Raw genomic sequence first — 19,368 nt, 5'->3', positions numbered from 1 at the left:
CTAGGGGAAAAGCAGGCCAAGAAGAGGAACAGCAAGTGCCTCGGGGAGGCGAAGCGTACAAATTAGCTGAGGCTTGAGGGGGATCGGAGAGGTGATGTCAAGAGGTGAGCAGGGCAGATGCAAATGGAGGGACATTCTTTTTAGAGAAGGAGAAAAGCCATTTTCCGCTCATGGCCCCCTCCTCCATACTCCACTGCCCCAGGCAACCAAGCCACAAAGCCTCCTTCGGCTGTGGGAGATGGGCTGGAAACAATATCCCCAGGCAACCACACAAAAAGAAATCATCAGGACTTTTGAGAGAAAACCCAGGGAAAGGTAACATCTAACATAAATATCATTTCTCATGGCTCTTTCCCCTGCTTCCAGAAACAGACAAATTTACTTCTAAGTTGTCCTGCTGAGTCTGCCTTTATTACCCGCCTTAGGAAGGCTGCATCTGGGCCAGCTGGGCTGTGGGCTGCCTTCAGTAACGCTCGCGCCTCTCAGCTTAGATGGCGCCAAGGCCAGCAGAAGCTTGATTTCCCCACAGATCCCAGCAGCGGCCCCGTCGCCTTGACTGCTTCTGATCAAGGAACCGAGAAAAACGCAACAGGGATATCTGTTCTCTTCCTGTCACTCGAAGCCGGCAAAAACCTGCAGTCAGTGCGGCCACTCAAAACCAACGCAAAAGTGAATTCCCAATACAAGAAGGCCTGATCGCAGCACGAGGAATTAAAACTTCGCTCCATCCTCTATTCGGAGGGAAAACCACAGGCTGCTTTTAGTCAGAATCCAATGCCTAGGACTTCCCTGGTGGCGCAGTGGTTAAGAATCCGCCTGCCAACGCAGGGGACACAGGTTCGAGCCCTGGTCCGGGAAGATCCCACATGCCACAGAGCCACTAAGCCCGTGCGCCACAACTACTGAGCCCGCGCGCCACAACTACTGAAGCCCACCCGCCTAGAGCCCGGGCTCCGCAACAAGAGAAGCCACCACGGTGAGAAGCCCGCACACCGCAACGGAGAGTATACCCCGCTCGCCGCAACTAGAGAGAAGCCTGAGCGCAGCAATGATGACCCAACACAGCCAAAAATAAATCAATAAAAATAAACAATTTTTTTAAAAAATAAAAAAAGCATCTGATGCCTCTGTGTCTTAGTCACACTAGTCTGCCAGGAGAAGCACCGGCTTGTCCTACATCCTGACCTCGGCTTTTGACACCCGGCACCTGCGAACACCTTTGACCAACGCGTATCAACACGGTCTGAGTTCGGAAGCACTCTGTGCCATCCCCTCTCAGCCGAGCTGCCGCGGGGCCTCCTGACGGGCTCCCTGGGTGCCCCGCGGCCCCTCCACCCGCTCCCCGTGCTGCCCTCCGGCCGTGGTCCTCTCCTGCCTCCTTTCTCGGCAGACCCCACCTCAAACAGCAGGTCGAGCCTCGGGGCTGCTTTCTCTTCTTCCAGCAGGTCATACTCCCTTTCACCTCTGCACCTTTGCACAGGTGTTCCTCCTACCTGGAGCCTCCCTCCTCCTCAGCCCCCTACCCTAAGGGCACCGACGAGCTAACCCCGATCCGATCCCTCGGCTGGTCTCAGCTTGGGGAGACCTTCCCCGACCATGCTGTCTGCGTCAGAACCAAAGTCCCAGCTACGCTTTACCAGACACAAGTCCCAGGATGCTGTGACCTTGGCGCGTGTCCACACCCCGCTGCTCAGCACGGACCCCCGGGGCCCAGGAGGGTACTAGCGAAGGCAGGTGCGTACCGTTACTTGCTGAATGAATGAATGGCACAGTGATAGAGTCTGAGCGTACAGGGCTAAAGACAAGAAAGCTGGCGCCTTCTGGAAGCCTACAGACAAACGGGAAGCAACGAGAGGCAACCACAAGGGAGCAATGCCACCAGAGTGGGAATATGGGTGGGGAGGGGGGACGTTATCTGGTCCCCGTCAGAGGCTCAGGAGGCTTCCAGGAGGAGCCGACGCCTGACCTGAGTCTTGAAGGATGAGTAGTGATGAGCAAGTGTGGAGAGACAGCCTAGGCTTTGGCATGAATCGAAGGCAGAGGGAACCCCACTACCCTGGCATCTGTGGGAAGCCGGTTCTGTACAAACAGAGCTTCATGTTCGTGGGGAGTGTCAGGTGATGAGGCTGGCATGGCTGGTGCACAGAGATCAGGGCTAGAAACACAGCTCTGATGGTCATCTGCTCAGGACGAAGGCTAAATCCGGGAGAGAAGATGAGCGTGTTCAGCCAGGACATATGGCAGGAAGGACAGACTCAGAGGAACATCGACATTTAATTAAGAGACAGAATGGGGAAAGGAGGACAGACAGGGGAGAGAGAGAAGAGTCAATCAGAGGAAAGGAGGAGAACAAGGGTGTGTTGACGTGGAAGCCAAGAGCAAAAGAAGCCGCAGAAAAAAAAGGGGGGGGAGGCTTCCCTGGTGGCGCAGTGGTTGAGAGTCCGCCTGCCGATGTAGGGGACGCGGGTTCGTGCCCCGGTCCAGGAAGATCCCACGTGCCGCGGAGCGGCTGGGCCCGTGAGCCGTGGCCGCTGAGCCTGCGCGTCCGGAGCCTGTGCTCCGCAACGGGAGAGGCCGTGGCAATGAGAGGCCTGCATAACGCAAAAAAAAAAAAAAAAAAAAAATTAAAAAAAAAAGAAGCCGCAGGAAGAAGTGGGCACAGTTCACCGGGTCACTTGCAGCACAGAACGCTGGCCCTGGGCGTCGGCGAAGTGCAGAGGTGAGCGGGTGGGAAGTCGGCCGATCAGACCTCAATGCACCAAAGCAGAGATGGGAGATGAGGACACAGAAGCAGAGAGAATTCACCACTCACTCAAGAACCACCACTGAGAAGGTCAATAGGGAGAGAGAAACTCAAAGCAAAACCTGGAAAATGTAGGGGCAAGAGAGAACATGTTTTTAGAATTGGAAATGCTTGGCCATCTTTGCAATCTAAAAAGAAAAAGGTCAGGAGGAAGCAAAAGGTCAAGGACAAGGGGAGGAAGTGATTGATGAGTGATGCCGAGAACAGGAAGAACGTGCCGGGATCAAGCCCTCTGGTGAGCGGCTGGCCTTGTACAGGAGGAAAAGTGACTCAGGCTCGAAAAGAGAAAGCGTGCAGGGGGTAGACAGAGGTAAGCTTCCGGGAAGTAAGTGAGGTCGTTCATTCCCACCTCCAGCCCTGGCTACTAACCTCCCTTGGCTCTGATTTACTTTCTCCTTTGCCAAGGGCAGAGGATGTATTCCCAGCTTGCAGTGGGCTGGGACGGAAGGGTACCAGGGGATCCTTGAGGCTCTCCTTTGCCGTGCGGGTGTGAGATGCTAGTCTGTGAAGCTCGAACACGCCTAGAGAAATTCCGACGTTTCACATTACTTCAAGGAAATGGAGAGACTCCACGGAGACAGACCATCTTCATGTTTTTTAAGTCAAAAAACCCACATTACGTGAGTCAAGTGAGTGTTAACAGGAACTCCTTCAAAGTTTAAGCTCTGGCAGCACGGGGCTGCTTATAATAGGTCAGTCCTAACGAAAGCGGCATTTTTGCAAATCGAGACGCATCAACTCGCAGCAATTTCTGATCGTTCTACCTAATGGGTCCCCTTACCACCCGGGCCTTTTCTTGCCCCAAACCTTCATCCGTGCTGGGTCCCCGCTCTTTTCAATGTCCTTCTCCTCAGGGCACCCCACTCACCCCCCCCCCCAGGCGGATGGTCCCCAACATTCGATGGTCTGACGGAGGGTCTTTCGACTTTACAGTGGTGTGACAACAATTAGCACGCAGTAGAAACCAGACTTCAAATCTTGTATTTTGAGCTTTTCCCGGGCTAGTTATGCAGTAAGATGCTCTCTTGCGATGCTGGGCAGCGGAAGCGAGCCAGAGCTCCCAGGCAGCCCTGCGATCGCACGGGTAGAAGACCAGCACCCTGGCTACCATTCTGTACCCAGACGGCCGTCCTGTTTTTCACTTTCAGTACAGTGTTCAACTGCATGCAGCAGTCAACATTATAGTATAAAACAGACTTTGTGTCAGATGATTATGCCCTACTGTAGGCTAACGTGTGTGTTCCAAGCACGTTTAAGGTGGGCTGGGCTAAGCTGTGATGTTGTGTGGGTCAGCGATAGTAGACGCATTTTTACTTTTTTTTTTTTAAGAGAGGAACGTTGCTTTAATCAGAAAAGCCGGCAATCTGGGGAGAAAGAGCACTTATGCCCTGAGACCAGCTTGGAGACCAACCGCAGCCATGACGATTTGTAAAGGGAACAGGGGAAAGGATCTCGCTGAATCATCAAGGCAGGAGGCTGGAATCTGCATCACTGCCCGCTGCATGCAGACCGGCTGACTCCTTCTTCACACGTTATCTTGCCCATGTGATGGGCCTGCGGATGGCTAAGGAAGCTGTTGAAGGTGGAGAGCTAGTCATTCGCGACTGATGAGGGCCTGACCCCATCGTCAGTCCGGGAAGATCTGAGGCACCTGGGCCGACTCCTACTCATCCTTCGAGGCACAGTTCAGGCATCACTTCCTGCAGGAAGTTTTCCTCCAACACTGTGTCGGTTACCTATTGCTACATAATGGTATTACCGCAAACTTAGGGGGTTAAACCGGCACACACTGTATTTATTGCCTTACAGCTCCTGCGGGTCAGGGGCCCAGCCACGGCTTAGCTGTTTTCTATGAGGCTGCAACTGAAGCATCTGTCGGGGCTGAGTTCTCACCCCAGCCATTCACGTGCTTGCTGGCAGAAATTCCTGACTGTGTAGGTCTCTCCACAGGGCAGTTCACATGGCCACTCCCTTCATCAGAGCCAGCAAAGGCCAGGAAGGTAGCACAATGGGCATTATACTCTTGTTGCACCTACTCAAGTGCCATCAGTCACCTTTGCTGTCTTCTACCAGATAGATGGAAATCACAGGTCCTTTGGGGGAAGGTAATTCCATAAGGACATAGCACCAGAAGCTGGGGATAAGGGGGGCCATCTCAGAGTCTATCAACTACAGCCAGTAAGACTTGATTATGGACCCTCCTCTGAGCGCCCACGGCCTCAGGCACGCCTATACCTTTAGCTTTGCTACATAAACACAATGATTTTCTGTTCACGTGCCTCCCTGGCCCCCGCTAACTCGTGAGCTTCCTGCTGGGCGGCACTGTGTCCGGCTTACGACATCACTGTAAGCAGCACAACGCCTGTGGCACACACAGCAGATACTCAGTACACACGTGACAAACTCACGAACTGACGGCATTGATGCTGAATTGACAAGTCGCTGGACAGCCCAGACCAAAAGTCTACTCCAGGCTGCATCCATTTTCAGTCAAGACTGGATACGCTAAACCCAATTATCATATTCCACAGTTAAATTACAAACTTAAAATTGGATGAATGAAACAATCAAAGGAAATTTCCGCAGGCTAATGAGCAGAGACACTAAATGAGCTTGCAGGACGCCGCATCGAAGACTGGTTCTGGACGCCCCTGAGGTGAGCGTTGTCATTGCAGAATTCAATGACCCTGCAACAAGCCACTCCTCAGATGTGAGTTCTGGAGTCGGTACTTCTTTATCATGGTCATTAAAACAGAGAAAGAGCAAACACACGGAGAGAGAGGGGATGGCAAGGGAGAGAGAACAAGAGAGGGCACGAGGGCAAGAACAAGGGAGAGAGATATAAAAATATTAAAATTAAGATATTTCGTGTGCAGAAGCCCAAGATACTCCAAAGAAATGGGTGGGGCTTATGGAGGTAAGAAGATGGGGGAGGGTCAAACCCTGCAAAACCAAGTGACTAAACCAGGGAGAAGCTTAAACTCACATCTCTGCCTGGGATCCAGGGCGTCCAGACCTATGATCATTAAAACTTCTTGTTTACAGAGTACCAGTTACAGGGCAGGCTCAGTGCTAGGGGCTATGGATACAGTGGTATCAAGACATACCCGGTCCCTGCGCTACGAGGGTGTACATGCCCCCGCTGGGGAAGCCTGGTCAGAGATAACAAATGAGTGAACGACCACAGCGATCTCAACCTGGGATTTTCTACCCAGTAACTGGGTATGGTGAGAATGACAAAGGTTATTCTCTATAATCACTGGTTTTACACTCTCAGCCCGTTATTTAATCTTTGCGACCATCACTGTTTTCATCTGTAAGTCGTGGCTACCAATCCCTACCTGCCGAATAAGCCCTGGGGTTAAGTCAGTTAATGAAAATACAAACAGCGCCGCACATGGCATTGAGAAGACCTTTAATGCCACTGCTATCACTATCCAATGTAATTGTCCACCCGCATTTCCAATGTAAGTGCTACCGTTATACTGGGCTATTAGCGGGTGCTCAGTTTACACAGGCTGAGCTCTGAGGCTGGGCTTTTTGACAGAGGATGCCGGCAGCACTGCTGTTTAAACACAGATGCATGTTCCCATGAAGAAAACCATCAGATTTTTTTACTTTACGAGCCTGGGGGAGTTATTAAATTAAATAGTTCCCTTGCTGATAATCAACCACAGTACCACTACCCACCAGCCAGTCAAGCTAAAATTAGTAACAACCTTACTGATTCAGAAACCCAAACGGGCATATGGATAAATCAACAAGATAACATGTCCACATGACGTTATGGTCCAAAAAGGAAAAACCAACATCACGTCAGCAGACCTGGTTTCTAGTAATAATAATGTGCCATTGGCTCAGTGTATGATCTTGAGAAAATCACCTTCCCTAATTAGGTCAAAGTATGCTCCTTTTATTTTCTTTTTTTTTTTTTTTTATTTTTTGCTCCTTTTAAATTAAGTAAATTGGAAAACAGGATTAGATAGCTTCTTTTCTTTCACAGATGGTTTATGGAATTCTTCCCCCTCCGGAAAGAGAAAGAAAGCTGGTGTGGTTAGAATCGCTCGCGTGTCTACCAAGTATTCTTGGCTCTTTGCTTGCAGACCTGCAGTGGGACTGCTATTTCCACCCCTGATGAAGTTAGATACACCCGTGTGACTTGCTTTGGCCCATGAGAAGTGAGCAGAAGTGACAGGTGTCACCACTGGTCATAAGGTTCGATGACTCACACAATTCACCCCGGTCTCTTTCTCCCTCTAACAGCAACTGGCAATATTTGAGATGGTGGCTGTTCCATCAGCCTGGGCCCTGAATATGCCCACAGTGAGCAGAACCCTCCCTGCTGACCAATGAGATTGTGGAGCTGTTGTTACTGCAGCACGACCCGGCCTATCCTGACCGATGGAGGGAACTCCAGTGAGGGAGGGAAGGATAATCCAATCCCGAAGCAAAGGATTCTGGTCAGAGGAGGAACCAACAAAATCAAGAGCTGAGACGGTCCTTGAATTGCACGCAGGGCCAGCTTTCAGAGCAGTTCACCAGAGAATTGCCAAGGGGCTGTGGAATATCTCTAGAACATACACGAAGACCCTCATTCCCCAGGAACTTCCAGACCTGGAGTATTCGGTGATGTGGTTGGTGTTTGGGTGGCATCTGGGAAGAGCTGGTAATTACCAAGGACAGGGGCTGTGGAGTATCTAAATCACGTGTGTCTCTAGTATATGGGGCAGCTGTATGTGCTCCTGGCTACACCACGCAAAGGAACAGACAAAGCTGACCGGTGGCACCTTGGTTCGTTAGAGGGAGGCCAAGACCATCTGGATTGGGGGTCCTGGTACACTCTTCTAATTCTGGAAGAGCCTATGAATCTGAGATTCAGTTGTGCTTGGGAAAGACAATGCGACAGAAGCCGCGTGTCTGGACATCTCTCTAAACAACAAACACCACCAGGCAGAAAGGTGACTTTTTAACACAGGAGAGGGTGACTGTGAGCGAGTTATTCACCTTCCCTCGAATAAGGCTGGTGCCGTGAGCCTGGAGGGAGTGGGCCTAACGAATGGCAGCGGGTGGAATGCAGGTTAACCCGAGAAGGAGGGCATGTCGGCAAGGGTTATGGAACACCAGCGGGAGTGACGGATGGGGTGGTGTCATCTGCTCTCCTTGGAGATGCCGGGAAGGAGACGGAAGGCTCTCCTCTAAGTAAGATGTTGGTGAACAAGCCCAGGCCCAGGCTAGTGGGAACTGGGGTTGGAGGTCTCTGATGGGGGTAGGGCGCGTGGTGGTTGCGAGGGGGGCACGTGATACTAAATCGCGCCCCTCTTTCCCACCCAGGTTCTCAACAAACTGAGAAATCGGATGAACGGCAAGGCAGATGGAGGGTCAGCATATTATCACCTGGGGGTTAAAAAGGGCCTAAGGGGCCTGTGCGATGAGCTGCAGGGGGCGGCCAGCCAGCGAGGCCCAGGCAGCCCTCGCGCCGCGCGCCGCGCACCGGGTCAGAGCCCTGGACGGGCCCTCAGCCTTGTGTCTCTGTGTGCACACCGCCCTCTAAAGGAGAGTGAGGTCCAAGCGGAACCGAGCATGCCCAGTGTGACCTGGTCGGTCCGCCAGTCAGAGAGGCCACTCCTGTGCCTGGGGCAGAGGAAGGAAAGCAGCAAAGGGATCACGTCCAGTGGGCTCCCCAGCAAGGAAGGGGGCCCCTAGGGGAACAGGGACACCCCTCCCTGGTACTGGTCACTCCCTGCCTCTCTCCACGTCATGATGTCCAAGTGGCGTCCAAGACCTTCGGGTTCCCGACTGCATTTCGTCTTTTGGCAACGCTAGGAGGAAGGTTATCAACACCACACACAACTCAACAGACGAGGAGACTGAGGCCCTGAGAGGGTATCAGCCGGTGGAGACAGGCCGGGACCTCAACCAAAGGCTTGTGATCCCACTTCCTCTGTGGTGTGCATTTTTTTTAACGCATAAGTCCCAGCAAAGAGTAGTCCTTTACTCTGGGAAAATCTTACCAATGAATGGTCAGAACGTGGGCATCCATTACAATATTAAATTTCTCTTCACCCCTAAAAGCCACCCTAACCATGAGGCCCCGCCATGGTTTTATGGGGAACGGTACACAAAAGTATCAGAGAGACACAAGAGGAGAGGAGAGGAAAGAATCTCGGACGCCCGCCGTTCAGACGCCATCACTTTACAGACCAAAGACCTGCTGCTGCGAAAGGGGAAGAGGCCGGCTCGGGGCCACCAGCTGGGAGTCTGAGAGCTGGGAGCGGTGGATCCCAGTCTTTATTCCTTGCTGGCTTCCTCTGTCAGCACACAGGCACCCGTGGACCCAATATGCACTCAAACGCACAGGGATGTGGTCTGAGCCACAGCTTATGGGCCCGTCGCCACGTGACTTTGAGCAGAGACCACCTAAACCCTTTGAGTCTCGTTCCTTATACCAAAGCAAGAAACCACCCTAATACCAGGTCCACCTACTCACGAATTCCCTTGCGAGTGAACAGCCGTGAGAGGGTGTTATACAAGTAACTAAAAGACGCAAAGTAAGATTTTAAAGTTGGGACTGCTCCTGCAGAGTGGAGTACGTCCAAGGAAGGGGCCGGCATTGATTCTGCATATGGTTATAGCATCTGCGCTCTGGACCAGGGCTGAAGCGGACCAGGCCTTTGTTCCCTGTGGCCGTGTCCAGGGTTAGGGCCTGAAAGTTTCTTTCCAGTTCCTTTTACTTAAAATCCCTTCTATTTTGTGACAAGATGACTCAAGCTTTAAACTCAGGCCGAGGGCTCTGGAGAGCACCTCCTCCACCTGCCTGCGGGAAAGGCCCCAAGGCCAACGAAATGGAGACAGGGGATGAGGCCTGGTGGTGACTGACCTACACTCCGCAGTCCACATGTTTTGAAAACATGATTGAATACTTTTCACAGGGGGAGGGTTTCCATTTTAAGTTAATAAATCCCCCCAAGGAAGGAAATGTAGCAAAGCATACAAACAGCTCACAACTGAAACATTTTGTTCCAGAATATTTGTTTCCCCCAAACTTGGTGATAATGCAGCAGGAGGAAAAGAAAATGTTTTTAAAGTTTATGTCACTTCTGTGAGTGGAAGATTCTATATACTTAACACTTTCAGGCGTCATCACTGGTGCTTGAAAATGTTGTAGATTCCCCCCAAGCCAGCAAATGTCCACCTACTGTGTGCATAACACTATGGGGGGAAAAGGACAATGGGAAACACAGGAATGGATAAAGAGGGAGGGAGGTCAGTGATACTGCCAGGTGGACAGCCTGGGTATATGACAGAAGACATCAACCAATCGTAAGTATTTATGAAGACCCGTGAGAGGCAATGACCTCATCCGAGAGCTCATGCGTGACCCAAAGAACAAGCCCCTGCTCTCACGGAGCACATCCTTGTGCAATGAGATGGACCATCACCAAGTAAGCAAAAACTTTCAGCGAATAATCAGTGCTACGGGAAAAATAAATCAGGTGACTCACTGAGGGTACACGGGCCGAGGGGCTAGTGGAGAAAGGGTCAGGAAGGTGATCTGAATTGTGGAAAGGACCCTCCATACAACTGTCAAAGGCAAGAGACTTCCAGACAAAGGGGAGAGAAGCTGCCGGGGTCCTGAGGTGGAAACACATTTGGTGTGTTGGATGAACCAAAGGAAGACCAGCTGGACTGAAGCAGAGCTAGCAGGGAGAGAGTCACGGGAGGTGAAGTCAAAGAGGTGGACTCAGATGGTCCCAGGTACTGGACTAGGGCCATGATACCCACTCCGGACGCCACGCCCTGGGGTGAGCCTGCCTTAGTCACACTGGCTCAGGAATTGGGAAGGGTGGAGTCTTCCGGAAGGACTGAAGCAACATGGGGCAAAGCTGGAGTTGATGGGAAGACTTAGGCTAGGGGTTCTGAACCCTGGCTGCGTGTTGGAATCACCTGGGAGTTTTAAGAATACTGATACCTCTGGTCCCACCCTCAAAGATTCTGACTCAATTGGTCAAGGGCGCAGCCTGGAGATTTTTTAATTCTCCCCATGATTCTAGGGCGCAGTCAAGATTAGGAACCCGCGTTAGACAACACAGAGGAAGGAAAGGTTTGCAGAAGACAGATTCATAATAATAATGATAACAGAGCTCCCTTCCCCAGGGCTTCTACTTCCCTCTCTGGACTAGACGTTTCCTAAGAACCCATCTGCCCAACTCTGCAATACTTCCTGATTCTCTGACTCAGAATAAGACATTTAACCTGCCCTCACAGCTGGGAGGCAGAGCAAGCATGGCTCCTAGGAGGCCACCCCGAGAAGGGGGATCTAAAAGCCCCCCTCCTTCTCTCCTGCTGTGCAACTCCCATATCTCATAACACTGCCCAGAGGGAATTTAAAAACTGGACCCAAACCCTCATGTGCCAAAATCTGAGAGGAGGTCAAAAGCTTTAGGACTGATTTCAGTATGGAACCTGGAGACGAGGTGGTCCAGTCTTGTCTGCATCTACACACATGGCTCCCCACCTCCCGCCCACGGCCTCCACATCCCGCTGGGGTGAATTTATTTATATGCCCGTTGTCCTCTGTATGTTGCGAATCACTCGGAGGGCAGACACTACCTTCTTCGTCTTGGTTCTTTGCTCTTCTCAACTTAATGCACTGCAAGCTGTAGGGGCCACTGCACACACACTATAAAATGAGCAGGCTGCCTTGTCCCCTCGTTAGGCTGGCCATCTCAGAACTGCAAGCGAGCTCAGAAACTGGTCCGCTATCTCACTTGACAAGTGAGGAAACCGAGGCCCAGGGATGCTGATAATAAGCTCGCTTTACACAGGGCTTTGCCATGTGCATTTGCTCACACACATCTGCTGACGGATTGTTCAACACCACACGCACCCCCAGGGCTATAGGGCTCCTCTCCTTAGCGAGTTCTGTAAACAAGGAAAACTGAGGATCAAAGAAGTTAATCAACTTGTCTAAGGGCTTAGAAGAAAGGGAGCCAGGACCCAATCCAGACAGTCTAACGAAAACGCTACTCTCTCCACTGCACAAGACTCCCTGGGCTTTGACTGGACCCCCAAGTAAAGCTCATCAGCCTCAAGGCTAGATCATCTCTCACCCTTAGGCCAGATCACTTCTCTTAACAAGACAGACCAGCTTCTTTGGTTTCTACAAATCCGGTTCATCTCTCACCACACAACATTGTCCTAAAGAGATTTCAAGGGAATGCTTCAAATTAAAAACAAGCTCTGCGCTTCCACTGCAGGGGGCACAGGTTCAATCCTGGCCGGGGAACTAAGATCCCACATACCTCGCAGCACAGCAAAAAACAAAAAAAAAACAAACAGAAACAAGCAAACAAAAACAATTTTAAAAAAAAATCAAACTCACAGAAACAGAGAATAGAAAAGTGGCTGGTTGCCAGGAACAGGAGCGGGGGAAAGAGGGAAAGGTTGGTAAAAGGGTGTGCATCTTTCAGCTATAAGATGAATAAGATCCGAGCATCCAACATATAACACGGGGACCAGGGTTGGTAACACCGTATCGTGTCACTGAGATTTGCTAGGAAAGGAGAACTTAAATGTTCTCACTAAAAAAAAAAAAAAAAAGATTTAAGTAAATCAATATGCGAGGTGATGGATGTGAAAATTACCTAGATGGAGGGAATCCTTTCACAATGTAAGAAGATATCAAATCATCATGACGTACACTTTAAATATCTTCTAATATATACCTCCATAAAATTAAAAAAAAAAAAAAAAAAAGAACCAAGCAAACCTTGGAGAATAGTAGCAAGGGAAAAATATGAAGTCAACCTCAACACCAGGAATCCACATCTTCTCTCTGTGTCAGCAGCTCGGCACCCCTAACACATCTGCAGGGCGAGCTCATTAACCATGCCTGGAGATGAGCGCTCCTGGCACGGAGCATAATTTATTTCACTTCGGTTTCTTGTCTCCTGCAGATTGAGGCTTTCTTTACATATTACAGTTTGCAGTTAAAAAAATAACGCAAGATGATGATGGCTTCTGTGAGACTTTTTTTTTCCATCAGGCTAATGTTGAGAACACCAATCTGACTCCCTGCGCCTCTGCCTCCACGGCTGTGAAATCACAAATCAGGCATAATAATAGCGTTCTCCTTAAGGAGGCACCCAAGCGTCGCCGCCAGCTCAGTGTACCAATAATGAAATTTGCATTGTGCTTCCAGGACTGTTTTATTGATACAAATGGACTTTTGTACCCAAATGACTGAACAGCTGGTTCCTGTGCCTTAGTGTGTATGGGATCCTCTTGTTCTCTTCCTGGATCCCTGGAAGAGGCCAGCCGTGAGTGACGGCACGAGAGGACAGAGGCAGTGGGGGATGCTATCCGTTCCAGCGAGAAGGTCATCTGGCTCCAGCCGTGTCCTTCTTCTCTATCCTCTCTGCCTGCCCCTTTCCTTGGAGTCCACATGCCTCGAGACATGGATTTATCCATGCTTCCCAGAGGCCTGCAATGACTGAGCAAGTGCAAAGATGGGCCCCTGGGCACGTGGGCAGCCACGGGGGCTGGATGGGGATACGGTGTAGCCACAGCATATGTGATCAAAGATTCAGATGTTTCGGTCAACGGGAAGCTCAAAATTGTAAAGTCTAAAATTCCACGTGCAGCTGCCTTGACATCTTTGAGCCCCACGCAGCCCCAAAGACCTAACCACGAGCGCCCCTGCTCTCCCCAGACATGCTCCCACCCAGCAGGAAGGCTCCCTACCCAGCGAGTTCCCCTTACTAGCCGGACCAGCTGCACCCCACCCAGTCCTCAACACAGCAGCTTTCCCTTCCCTGCCAGCCCACAGAATCATTCCAACAAGCCGGCCACATCCTCCCTCAGGAACCAGGGGCCACCCCACCCTCTTGTCACTACAAAGCCTGTCTCCCACTTCCCCTGCCAGTTCACCTTGTCCCCAAGGACAACCTCTGGGTGGCCCTGCGCGGCTCGAGGTATGCTCCTCCGCTGGGCTCTGAGTACCTGCCTCATAAATTGCTGTCAAGCTCATCCGTCCAGGGTCCTGTGTTTGACCATCATGTACTATTTAGGGCAGGAAATCCATCCCTCCCCAGCGGTGTGAATAGGAGACAATCAAAACATGCTTTCCCCACTTGAAAAGAAACACACACACACACCTCCATTGTAGTGGCATTAACGGATGGAGAGAAAGTGGGATTACTCTGGCCTGAACTCAACCTGATCAAAGGGCACCCCGGAGCCCCCTTCAGCGTTTAGGGAAAGCCATCAGCACACTGGGCATGCTCAGAGCGCCCCGGTCAGTTGGATGAGAGGGGACCAGGGGCCAGACTCCGACCGGACTCCTTTGCTCAGCAGTGACACAGGCAGGATGCGGCGAGACTGCAGATTAGGAAACTGAGGCGCATGCCACGGAGGAGCCGAAGCAGAGGCTGGCAGTCCTCTGCCCAGCCCCTCCTGCCCCAGCCCCCAGCGTCTACGGACTTCTTTCCAAACGACTCACCCCGAAACCTTACTGAAAGGACTATCTTTGTGGTCCTGGAGCTATACTTCCTTTGGGCAAACTGTGAGCCAAAGCTTACGACCCTGGAGCCGTCCAATGGCTGACCGGTACGCTCTGTGCGGCGCGGTTTACCCTCCAGAGCTCCCCCCGGGATCCAGCCCAGGTCAGGGACGCGTGGAAGCTGTACCGTTGCTTGGCTTCTTCCCTCTCCTATCCCGTTACCCTGTTTTTATGCGGGTCCTCCCCAAAGCACTTCCTTCACGAATCTCCACCTCAGAGAGCCTGGGGGACCTGAGCTAAGTCAGCATCCAAGGCCCATGCGCCTCAACCAGGCAAAGAGATAATGCATCAGAGGCTGCAGGTAGCCGTGGGCAGGCAGGAAGGCAGAAATCGGGGAAGATACGCCAGACAGGAAGAACAGACAGGTGACAGTCCAAGTGGGTGCGTCACCAAGGATTCATGGCCCAAGGAGCTAAGGCATCATCACCACAGGGAATCGGTACATCAAAGGGCCACCCGGACCCCGGGGTAGGAAACAGGCAATGACGGAAAGAACCACCGAAGTGGAGAAGGTAATCAACTTGACTCATTCCAATGTATTTCCTGGGAATCCAAGCTGATTACCTTAGAAAAGAAGCAGGATAACCAACTTCTGACACTTGAATAACACCCATGAAGAAGAAATTTGAAATATTCTCTGGGATTCCACAGGGCTAATTTGGATCCATTATGTGGAATGAGGTAGAGATGGATTGGGGCTCAGTTTAAGGAAGATCATTCTAAGAGCCGTAACGGTTCAAAGGTGGCACGGTCCTCCCGGGAGTTAGTGAGTATTTGGCCACTGGAAGCAGACCACACTTTTTAGGGACGTAATTGAGCGCATGAAAGCATCTCTTAGAGAGGATGTGGAATTAGATAACTTATAAAGTCCATTTCAGCCAGAACCCAAAAAATCATAGTTTCTTTCTCTACTCCCAGCCCCGCAAAGAGCCTGAGCAAACAGACCAATGTTTCCAGCTCAATTTATTTCCCTCAGGGTTTCTTCAGCACTTACCAAAAATTCAACAGGTTTAAAAAAAAGTCTCCAAAATGAAGAGTACCCGAAAAACGATGGATACAACTATTGTATATTTCAGATTTCTAAAAAATAATAATAACTGAGTGATCAAGGTAAGGCAACTTAACTGATGTTGCAGTACAGATCACTAAAAACAAAACCTAAAATCAATTTTAAAAGAAGGACTGTTTTTCCCAAAATAGGTAAGTTGGCAATATTATTACACTGGCAGATACACCGCGAACAGGTGAAAACTTCATTACATACTAGTCTTGTTCCACAGACCAGTATTTGGGAACCTTTGCCCTGAAAATATATGTCTGCTAGAGTCTCACCACATCCCTGTTGCCAGTTTTCATGATTTAGAGGATATATTTAAGTAACGCTAGAGGATATATTTAAGTAATGCATTCAGGTAATAAAAGGTCTCTTTGAAACGTCCATAACTGAATTCAACATTCCAGCAATAACAGAGTCAAGACTGCTAGGACTCTATGTTGTTCCATGCAACACCAAACAAATCATTAGTGCCCTGAGTTTATAAAACATTTGCACGTCCGTTATTTCACTGGGCGCGCTCAGCAGCTGCGTGTCGCTAGGTAGACCGGTGTCATTCCTGCTCAGAAACGTGCACCTGCGGTCCAGGCTGGCTACGAGCTGGGCACACATGTGCCACTGTGAGGGGGCGGGCCTCTCTCCTCCTGCCTAGCTCTCCCCGCTGGTGCACGGGGTGCACTCACCCTGGAGAAGCGCCTTTACAGTGAGAACACAGCACCTGCCTGAGGAGTGGAGGGAGGGGTCCGGGAGGGAGAGGGTGCTGGCGGGTGCAGGGGGCACCCCCGCTGTCCTAGGCAGAGGAGCGGGGCAGTCAGGAAGGCCTCTCTGAGGCCCCGTTAGGGAAGCAAGAACACACCAAGGATTCCACACCAAAGGGGCAGCAGCGGGGAGGCCCACAGACAAGTGGGCCTGGGGGCTTCTGGAGCAAGAGCTGGAGAAAAGGAGAAAAAGCCACAGGAGAGGCCTGGGGAGACGAGGGAGCTCACGCGGAACACGGCGGTTCCTCTCCCCTGCCGCCCCCCCCCCACCCCACCCCCGTCTCCTCCATCCCAGCGAATGGGGCCAACTGCCCCGTTTCTCAGTCAGAAGCCGGGAAGTCGCCCTGACACCTCCCGTAGGTGTTCCCGTAGCCTCTCCCTGCACCACCCGTCCAGGTCCGGTCAGTTCCCCTCCTGGTCCCACCCTGGGGGGAGCTGCCATCACCTCCCACGACTTCAGGGGCCTCCTAACTGGCTGTCCCCAGGCCAACGCTCGCCCTTTTCCAGTCCGCTGCCACAGAGCAGCCTACGTGCTACTTTAGAGACACATCTGACCGGTTCGCTCCCCACGTAAAACCCTCCAATAGCTTCTCTTTTCATTTAGAATAAAATCCAGGTCCCTTATCGTGACCCGCAGGCGTCCGCGTGGCCGACCCCTTCCTGCCCTCCTGCGTGCCTTGCGAGGCCTCTGTCCCCACGGCTCACTCGCCTCCCCCAGGCTCCCCGCACACCACGCTGCAGCCCGTCCCAGGTCACGTGGCTCCCGGTCCATCCCTCCTCCACCCCCTCCTCTGACAGCTCTTCCCCCAGCTTCCTCAGGGGAAGCTTCTTCTGTCCCTAAACTAGGTTAGCGATCGAGTAACCCCACCGCGTCGGTCACTCTCGTAACACGGGTCACTTCTCATCCTTCACTTCTCTCTACTGGAATGAAATCACTCTCCGCGTCTTTTGCCCCAACTCAGGCACGCGCTCGGTTTTGTTCGCTCATCTGTGCCCAGGGCTGAGCACAAGGAACGGTGCATTGTAGTAGTTTAATTAAATGTCCTTTATTAACCTTAAAAATGAGTAGAAAAATAAAATTAAGAAGAGGATGATGAAGAAAGACAGGTACGCTACAGCGCCCAAATGGGTCACAGCTGTGAGGAGCAAGCGATGCAGAGTTTTAGGGCGATCTGCTCAGCTCTGCCTCTCGGAGCAGGAGGCCCGGGGGCAGGCTGGCCGGCCGTGCAGAGAGCCGGCGGGCGGTGGTCAAGCCGCTGCCGTGAGCCAGGTGGTCGTTACCGAGACCTCAAACCGGACAGTGGCAACGTGAAGTGGGTGGAGGGGAAAGGCGAGGAGCTACGAGGGGGTGGATCTGGGAGAACGCGTTAGCTGGCTGGGTACCTCGGGCCCAACGGCAGCGAAGGAGTCAGGACGCGGCTCGGGCTTGAACAACTGGCCGGCCGATGATGCCATCCAAGGAGATGGGACCCAGGAGCATGGGGGGGGGGTGTGTGTGTGCTTGTATTAGCTTCCTACGGCTGCTGTAGCAAGTTACCACACACTAGCTGACTTACAACGACAGAGACTTATTATTGCACAGTTCTGGAGGTCAGACGCGTGAAATCAAGTTCTCATCAGGGCTGGTTCTTTCGGAGGGGAGGGGAGGGGAGGGGAGGGGAGGGGAGGGGAGGGGAGGGGATGGATAGGATAGGATGGGATAGGATATTAAAATACACATATAAAATAGATACCTGAGATATCTATGGAGGATATAGCTCTCTACATAGCTGACCATCGATCAACAGGAGCTTGAACAGCACGGGTCCACTTATACACAGATGTTTCTCCCTATAAATATGTCCTACAGTACTCTATCCATGGTTGGTTGAATCCCCTGATGCAGAACCTCGGGTACCGATGCGACTGTAACATGATACACAGATTTCTCTGCTGCACAGGGGTTGATACCCTTAACCCCTATGTCATTCAAGGGTCAACTCTAATATTTTTATAAGTATAATATAAATAGATTTTATTATGAAGAATTGGCTCCCATGATTACGGAGGCTGAGAAGTCCCACAGTCTCCCATCTGCAAGCTGGAGACCCAAGAAAGCCAGTGGTGTAGGTCAACCTTAGTCCAAAGGCCTGAGAACCAGGAGAGATAAGTCTCAGTCCAAGGCAGGAGAAAACCACTGTCCTGGCTCGTACAGTCAGGCCGAAGGGGTAAATCTTCCTTTCCTCTTCTCTCTGTTCTATTCAGACCCTCCGTGGACCGGCTGGTGCCCACCCGCACTGGGGAGCGCCGTCTGCTTTAACGAGTCAACTCTTCCAGAAACTCTCTCACAGACACACCCAGAAAAAATGTTTAACCAGACATCTGGGAACCCCATAGCCTAGTCGACATGACACATAAAATCAACCATCCTAGGGAGAATCTGTGCCGTACCGCTCTCCTAGTTCCCAGCGGCTCCTGGAAATATTTGGTATTTTGTGCCCAGTGGACACATCTCTCCAATCTCTGCATCTACTCTCCTCCTGTCTTCTCTCTGCTGTCTCTGTGTCCTGAATCTCCCTCTATGTTTCTCTTATTAGGCCTCATGTCATTGGACTTAGGGGCTACCCTAAATCCAGGAAGATCTTATCTCGAGATTCCTGCCTTAATTATTGACACATCTGCAAAGGCCCTTTTTTCAAATACGATCACAGTCACAGTTACTGGGAGGTGAGGACTTGGACAGACCTTTTGGGGAGGTGGGAGCCACTGCTCAACTCACTACACAGGAAATGTGGAAACACTGACTCTCATAGGCCTGTTTTGCCACATTTTAAAGACACAAGAGAAAGAGCCAATGGTCTGGAGTCACTCACAGGGGTAGACTGACACCGAAGACATCCTTAGCAACAGATGGGGTTCAAGAAAACAGATCCGGCGCTGTTCAGAATGCAGGAATCGGCAACTGGGCCCATCTCTCTTTGTCCTTCTCATTTCCCTAAATCACTTGATTTAAACACCCAGCTTTTGCATTAACTCGCCAGAATAACTGACATCTCAATGTCTTCTTCTCTTTGTCTCCCGTTACTAAATATACATTCTCTTCAGCAAAGTTTTCAGATTGACTGCCCCTGACAGACAACACAGATTTCAACATTTACACAGAAGTTGTCTGTCAAAAAAAAAAAAAGGAATAGAAAAAAATGCCCTATTTTAG

The 19,368-nt window shown here is 51.3% G+C and overlaps 1 long non-coding RNA gene across 1 annotated transcript in view; it reads right to left on the bottom strand.

The window, feature by feature from the left end:
- LOC136792942 (uncharacterized) overlaps positions 1-19,368 on the bottom strand; it is a 70,989-nt gene that overhangs the window by 37,321 nt on the left and 14,300 nt on the right. The gene's annotated exons all lie outside the window — the stretch shown is intronic.

The sequence above is a fragment of the Kogia breviceps genome, chromosome 17, assembly GCF_026419965.1.
Source record: "Kogia breviceps isolate mKogBre1 chromosome 17, mKogBre1 haplotype 1, whole genome shotgun sequence".
In the NCBI taxonomy this organism is placed as follows: domain Eukaryota; kingdom Metazoa; phylum Chordata; class Mammalia; order Artiodactyla; family Physeteridae; genus Kogia; species Kogia breviceps.
The sequence above is the reverse complement of the archived record's forward strand: the minus strand, read 5'-3'. Positions and strand labels throughout refer to the sequence as shown.